Raw genomic sequence first — 7,897 nt, 5'->3', positions numbered from 1 at the left:
ATAACAATATTAACCTTAAATGTAAATGGACTAAATGCTCCAATTAAAAGACACAGACTGGCAAACTGGATAAAGAGTCAAGACCCATCAGTCTGCTGTACTCAGGAGACCCATCTCACATGCAGAGACATACATAGGCTCAAAATAAAGGGATGGAGGAAGATCTACCAAGCAAATGGAGAACAAAAAAAGCAGGGGTTGCAATCCTAGTCTCTGATAAAACAGACTTTAAACCATCAAAGATCAAAAGAGACAAACAAGGCCATTACATAATGGTAAAGGGATCAATTCAACACGAAGAGCTAACTATCCTAAATATATATGCACCCAATACAGGAGCACCCAGATTCATAAAGCAAGTCCTTAGAGACTTACAAAGAGACTTAGACTCCCATACAGTAATAATGGGAGACTTCAACACTCCACTGTCAACATTAGACAGATCAACGAGACAGAAAGTTAACAAGGATATCCAGGAATTGAACTCATCTCTGCACCAAGCGGACCTAATAGACATCTATAGAACTCTCCACCCTAAATCAACAGAATATACATTCTTCTCAGCACCACATTGCACTTATTCCAAAATTGACCACATAATTGGAAGTAAAGCACTCCTCAGCAAATGTACAAGAACAGAAATTATAACAAACTGTCTCTCAGACCACAGTGCAATCAAACTAGAACTCAGGACTAAGAAACTCAATCAAAACCGCTCAACTACATGGAAACTGAACAACCTGCTCCTGAATGACTACTGGGTACATAGCGAAATGAAAGCAGAAATAAAGATGTTCTTTGAAACCAATGAGAACAAAGATACAACATACCAGAATCTCTGGGACACATTTAAAACAGTGTGTAGAAGGAAATTTATAGCACTAAATGCCCACAAGAGAAAGCAGGAAAGATCTAAAATTGACACTCTAACATCACAATTAAAAGAACTAGAGAGGCAAGAGCAAACACATTCAAAAGCTAGCAGAAGGCAAGAAATAACTAAGATCAGAGCAGAACTGAAGGAGATAGAGACACAAAAAACCCTCCAAAAAAATCAATGAATCCAGGAGTTGGTTTTTTGAAAAGATCAACAAAATTGACAGACCGCTAGCAAGACTAATAAAGAAGAAAAGAGAGAGGAATCAAATAGATGCAATAAAAAATGATAAAGGGGATATCACCACCGACCGCACAGAAATACAAACAACCATCAGAGAATAGTATAAACACCTCTACGTAAATCAACTAGAAAATCTAGAAGAAATGGATAATTTCCTGGACACTTACACTCTCCCAAGACTAAACCAGGAAGAAGTTGAATCCCTGAATAGACCAATAGCAGGCTCTGAAATTGAGGCAACAATTAATAGCCTACCCACCAAAAAAAGTCCAGGACCAGATGGATTCACAGCTGAATTCTACCAGAGGTACAAGGAGGAGCTGGTACCATTCCTTCTGAAACCATTCCAATCAATAGAAAAAGAGGGAATCCTCCCTAACTCATTTTATGAGGCCAACATCATCCTGATACCAAAGCCTGGCAGAGACACAACAAAAAAAGAGAATTTTAGACCAATATCCCTGATGAACATGGATGCAAAAATCCTCAATAAAATACTGGCAAACCGGATCCAGCAGCACATCAAAAAGCTTATCCACCATGATCAAGTGGGCTTCATCCCTGGGATGCAAGGCTGGTTCAACATTCGCAAATCAATAAACGTAATCCAGCATATAAACAGAACCAAAGACAAGAAGCACATGATTATCTCAATAGATGCAGAAAAGGCTTTTGACAAAATTCAACAGCCCTTCATGCTAAAAACGCTCAATAAATTCGGTATTGATGGAACGTACCTCAAAATAATAAGAGCTATTTATGACAAACCCACAGCTAATATCATACTGAATGGGCAAAAACTGGAAAAATTCCCTTTGAAAACTGGCACAAGACAGGGATGCCCTCTCTCACCACTCCTATTCAACATAGCGTTGGAAGTTCTGGCTAGGGCAATCAGGCAAGAGAAAGAAATCAAGGGTATCCAGTTAGGAAAAGAAGAAGTCAAATTGTCCCTGTTTGCAGATGACATGATTGTATATTTAGAAAACCCCATCGTCTCAGCCCAAAATCTCCTTAAGCTGATAAGCAACTTCAGCAAAGTCTCAGGATACAAAATTAATGTGCAAAAATCACAAGCATTCTTATACACCAGTAACAGACAAGCAGAGAGCCAAATCAGGAATGAACTTCCATTCACAATTGCTTCAAAGAGAATCAAATACCTAGGAATCCAACTTACAAGGGATGTCAAGGACCTCTTCAAGGAGAACTACAAACCACTGCTCACTGAAATCAAAGAGGACACAAACAAATGCAAGAACATACCATGCTCATGGATAGGAAGAATCATTATCGTGAAAATGGCCATACTGCCCAAGGTGATTTATAGATTCAATGCCATCCCCATCAAGCTACCAATGAATTTCTTCACAGAATTGGAAAAAACTGCTTTAAAGTTCATATGGAACCAAAAAAGAGCCCGCATTGCCAAGACAATCCTAAGTCAAAAGAACAAAGCTGGAGGCATCACGCTACCTGACTTCAAACTCTACTACAAGGCTACAGTGACCAAAACAGCATGGTGCTGGTACCAAAACAGAGATATAGACCAATGGAACAGAACAGAGTCCTCAGAAATAATACCACACATCTACAGCCATCTGATCTTTGACAACCCTGACAAAAACAAGAAATGGGGAAAGGATTCCCTATTTAATAAATGGTGCTGGGAAAATTGGCTAGCCATAAGTACAAAGCTGAAACTGGATCCTTTCCTTACCCCTTATATGAAGTTTAATTCAAGATGGATTAGAGACTTAAATGTTAGACCTAATACCATAAAAACCCTAGAAGAAAACCTAGGTAGTACCATTCAGGACATAGGCATGGGCAAGGACTTCATGTCTAAAACACCAAAAGCAATGGCAGCAAAAGCCAAAATTGACAAATGGGATCTAATTAAACTACAGAGCTTCTGCACAGCAAAAGAAACTACCATCAGAGTGAACAGGCAACCTACAGAATGGGAGAAAATTTTTGCAACCTACTCATCTGACAAAGGGCTAATATCCAGAATCTACAAAGAACTCAAACAAATATACAAGAAAAAAACAAACAACCCCATCAAAAAGTGGGCAAAGGATATGAACAGACATTTCTCAAAAGAAGACATTCATACAGCCAACAGACACATGAAAAAATGCTCATCATCACTGGCCATCAGAGAAATGCAAATCAAAACCACAATGAGATACCATCTCACACCAGTTAGAATGGCAATCATTAAGAAGTCAGGAAACAACAGGTGTTGGAGAGGATGTGGAGAAATAGGAACACTTTTACACTGTTGGTGGGATTGTAAACTAGTTCAACCATTATGGAAAACAGTATGGCGATTCCTCAAGGATCTAGAACTAGATGTACCATATGACCCAGCCATCCCACTACTGGGTATATACCCAAAGGATTATAAATTATTCTACTACAAAGACACATGCACACGTATGTTTATTGCGGCACTATTCACAATACCAAAGACTTGGAATCAACCCAAATGTCCATCTGTGACAGACTGGATTAAGAAAATGTGGCACATATACACCATGGAATACTATGCAGCCATAAAAAAGGATGAGTTTGCGTCCTTTGTAGGGACATGGACGCAGCTGGAAACCATCATTCTTAGCAAACTATCACAAGAAGAGAAAACCAAACACCGCATGTTCTCACTTATAGGTGGGAACTGAACAATGAGATCACTTGGACTCGGGAAGGGGAACATCACACACTGGGGCCTATCATGGGGAGGGGGGTGGGGGAAGGGATTGCAGTGGGGAGTTATACATGATATAAATGATGAATTGATGGGTGCTGATGAGTTGATGGGTGCAGCACACCAACATGGCATAAGTATACATATGTAACAAACCTGCACGTTATGCACATGTACCCTAGAACTTAAAGTATAATAAAAAAAATAAATAAATAAAAAAAGAAAAAAAAAGATGCATTTCAAAGGGGAAAGACAAGGCGACCTCTTAGGAGGCGTGTTCTGCAGTGCTAGTGGGGATGAAGAAGAGAGGCTAAGGGATAAGCATGGCTAAGGTGCGATTATCAGAATCCACCTGTAAAAGTGGGGAGGAGGCATGGATGGCAGGGACCCGGCAGACATCAGGCAATACTTTGTCCCTCACCCCGTGAGGATAGCCTGTCTCCACAGGAGGAAGGCTGCGATGCTTCACTTACCCACTCTTCCTTGCAATGGAGACACCCAGAGAGTTTGGGGTAGTAAGAAAGGTTAAGATTGAGAACTCAGCCATGTATATTGGCCCAGACAGAGCCTTGGAAGGGAGAAAAGGAGAGGGTCACAGCAACTTGTTCCATAACCAAATTTCCAGTCACTTCTCCTCTACTGGACCCCTGCTTCTGCATATGTAGGTGGGATCTGTGGTCACTGCCACTTCTTAGAGAGGGTCACAAGGGAGTGTAAGGAGTGCCAGCAACCAGGTGGGTGGGCATGAGAGCAGATTTCCCTCTGCTCCTCACCAGCGCTGGATCTCACCACTTCATTGATATTTAACAAACACAAAGGTGGAATTTACTGTGTGCTAGGCACTTTACAATTGCTAGCTCATTTATACCTCATTACAGTGCTAACCTCATCTCAATTTTACAGATGAGGCTACGGCAGCTCAGAGAAGTTAACTCACCCAATGTCTCAGAGCTACGAAGGGATAGAACTGGAATCCCTATACTTTCCTGCAGGAACATTTTACCTAAATTTCATGTACACACATGTTGATCTATCTTGATCTATGTGTGCATGAAAGATGATCTTTCAAATCTATGGTTCAGTGAAAGAAAAGTCATATGTATTGCACAATACTACTTATATTTCTTTAAAAAGTGAACACCTATAAAACAAAAACTATGTATGTCTATAGTAAACATTTGTGAATGTAAATACCTATGAAAATCTGGAAGGGCACACTGAATGGATAATTGTTTGTCTCTGGGAAAGAAACTAGGATAAAACGGTAGGGTCAACAGTTAGTTTTCTCTGTAATGTTAGTATTATTATATTAAGAATGTGTTTATGGTCATGGTGTAATTAAAAATACATTTTTTAAAACTAATGGAAAAATAAAGTTAGCAAAGTAAGATTAGAAGCATAGAAGCAGACATGAAAGTTTTATATCTATGTATTTTATGTCAATGTATTTTATATTTTCTCTTTCTTCTTTCTTTCTCTCTTTCTTTCTCTCTCTCTCTTTTTCTCTTTCTCTTTCTTTCTTTCTTTCTTTCTTTCTTTCTTTCTTTCTTTCTTTCTTTCTTTCTTTCTTTCTTTCTTTCTTTCTTTCTTTCTTTCTTTCTTTCTTCTTCTCTCTTTCTCTTTCTCTCTCTTTTTTTTTAGATGGAGTTTTGCTCTTTGTTGCCCAGGCTGAAGTGCAGTGGCATGATCTCGGCTCACTGCAACATCCACCTCCCGGGTTCAAGCAATTCTCCTCCCTCAGCCTCCCGAGTAGCTGGGGCTATAGGTGCGTGCCACCATGCCTGGCTAATTTTTGTATTTTTAGTAGAGATGGTGTTTCACCATGTTGGCCAGGCTGGTCATGAACTCCTGACTTCAAGTCTTCCAGAGTGCTGGGATTACAGGCATGAGCCACTGCACCTGGCCTATATTTTATATTTTCTAAACTTTAAAATTTTTATATTTACTAAAATAAAGGGTGCATACTAAATAAACAGAATGCTGTTGTTCCTTTGCAAGTTGTAAATTATAAATAATAGGCTTTGTAGATTGACATAGATATGCTTCTTTTGATCACAGCATGGCTTTCATGGGTGAGATGAGGTTGGCAGTGATGGTGCTATAATTTTGAGAAGAAAGGCAGACTGTGAGTGATTGGGAGTAGGAATCTCTGGGCCTTCTTCCTCCTCCAACTCACTGATGGCCATGATCTGTAAAATGTCTCTGTTTTTCAGAGCTGAGTTTTGTGTGTCTCCTGAGTTAGTAAACTCATTGGCTGTGTAAGGTGCACAAGGGTCTGGTCTCCCCCAACCCGTTTTCACATCTCTTTTGAAGAATGCATAAAGTGCAGGGTACTTGGTTTTTTTCTGGTGGTCTCTTTGTGCCTATTTAAGGATGAGAGTACGTCATTCAAACCTTGTCCAAAGATCAAACTCCCTTTGAGGAGGGGATTGATAGATTTCCACTGACTGCTTTGTCAGCGTAGTTTGAAGCTTAGAGAGAGAAATTGCTTAAGTGCTTGTCAGTTTTATTTTTGATCCCAAATCCTCTTCTTTTTTTCTCCAACATACATTGCCCACTGTCACCAAACAACCTCTTCTAGTTCAATGAGTAACTTCTGTTCTGGTCCTAACTAAGGAGTCAACTTAGAGTAATGATTAAGAACTTGAGTTCTAGAGTCAGACTCTGGGTGTGAATTTCTGCCCTTCCAAGTGCAGCTTCTGTGACCTGCGAGCTTTCTCTCTAAGCCTCAGTGCCATTCTTGTAAAATGGGAGCAATAATAGTTTAAATCTTACAGGGCCGTTGTGAGGATGAACTGAGACAATCTAAGTAAAGCATTTCACATGGTGCTTAATACAAATTAAAAGCTCAACAAATACTATCCATTATTATGACATCTGCATAGCATTTCATCACCTTGGTCTAAAGGTAGGGTTTGGAGATAGCTTTATCATCTCGACTCAGAACAGGTCTCCTCATGGATCCACAGCCTTCCTTTTGGATCCTGGCCATGAGAGCCCATTCTTAGTAACCGTGTTTCAACTCCAGTAGGTGATGTCCACTCCAATGCCGCAGGATGTCCTCCTCAGGGTGCCAATGGGTCTGCCTCGGGTTCTGACAAGCTTTTTGGGACCAGGTCCCTTCTCTGTGTGGCACTGGATCATCTCCCTGTCTTATCAGGCTGCAGTTCTGCTTCAACTCAGTCCTTAGTCCCCTAGAAATCACAGCCTGACTCCTTGCTGGGTAAGGCCAGACCTAGCTGTCCCCTCCGCATAGCCATAGCTATCCGACCTGTGACAAGCCCCTTGTATCTCTTCACCTCCGCAAGGCTAGTCCAGGAGTCCACTCCTTAAGCAGCTCACAATTATCCCTATCTGTTATTCACATTTTCCCCTTTCCACCAAGCCTCTTCTTTCCCACCTTCTCCTTACAACCAGGTCTTTTTATGTTTTCTTCATAACAAAAGTGTTGTTGTTTCTTAAAACAACTTTTTTTTTTTTTTTTTTGACTAAAAAAGGGATAGTTATTCAGTAGAGAAACAGGAAAACATTGCACATGCATCCCGGAACTCAAAATTAAATTAAATTAAATTAAAAAGAGAAACAGGAAAACAAAATAAAAAATTTCAGTGCACAGAATAAAATGGAAATCACATGTGATCCTACTACCTGGATTTTTACAGTTTTTTTTCTATGCATATATGTGAATATATGCATTTACCCAAGCAAATTAGAATCACAATGTATACATGATTGTGTGTGTGTGTGTGTGTGTGTGTGTGTGTGTATTTTTTTTCTTTTTTTTTTTTTGAGACAAGGTCTCGCTCTGTCACCCAGGCTGGAGTGCAGGGGCGCTATCTTGGCTCACTGTGACATCTGCCTCCCGAGTTCAAGAGATCCTCATGCCTCAGCCTCCTGAGTAGCCGGGACTATAGGCGTGCACCATCACACCCAGGTAATTTTTGTATTTTTAGTAGAGACAGGGTTTCATCGTGTTGGCCAGGCTGGTCTTAAACTCCTGGCCTAATGTGATCTGCCTGCCTCGGCCTCCCAAGGTGCTGGGATTACAGGAGTGAGCCACTGCA

The sequence above is a fragment of the Rhinopithecus roxellana genome, chromosome 12 (genome assembly GCF_007565055.1).
Source record: "Rhinopithecus roxellana isolate Shanxi Qingling chromosome 12, ASM756505v1, whole genome shotgun sequence".
NCBI lineage: Eukaryota > Metazoa > Chordata > Mammalia > Primates > Cercopithecidae > Rhinopithecus > Rhinopithecus roxellana.
This window is presented reverse-complemented; position numbering follows the sequence as displayed.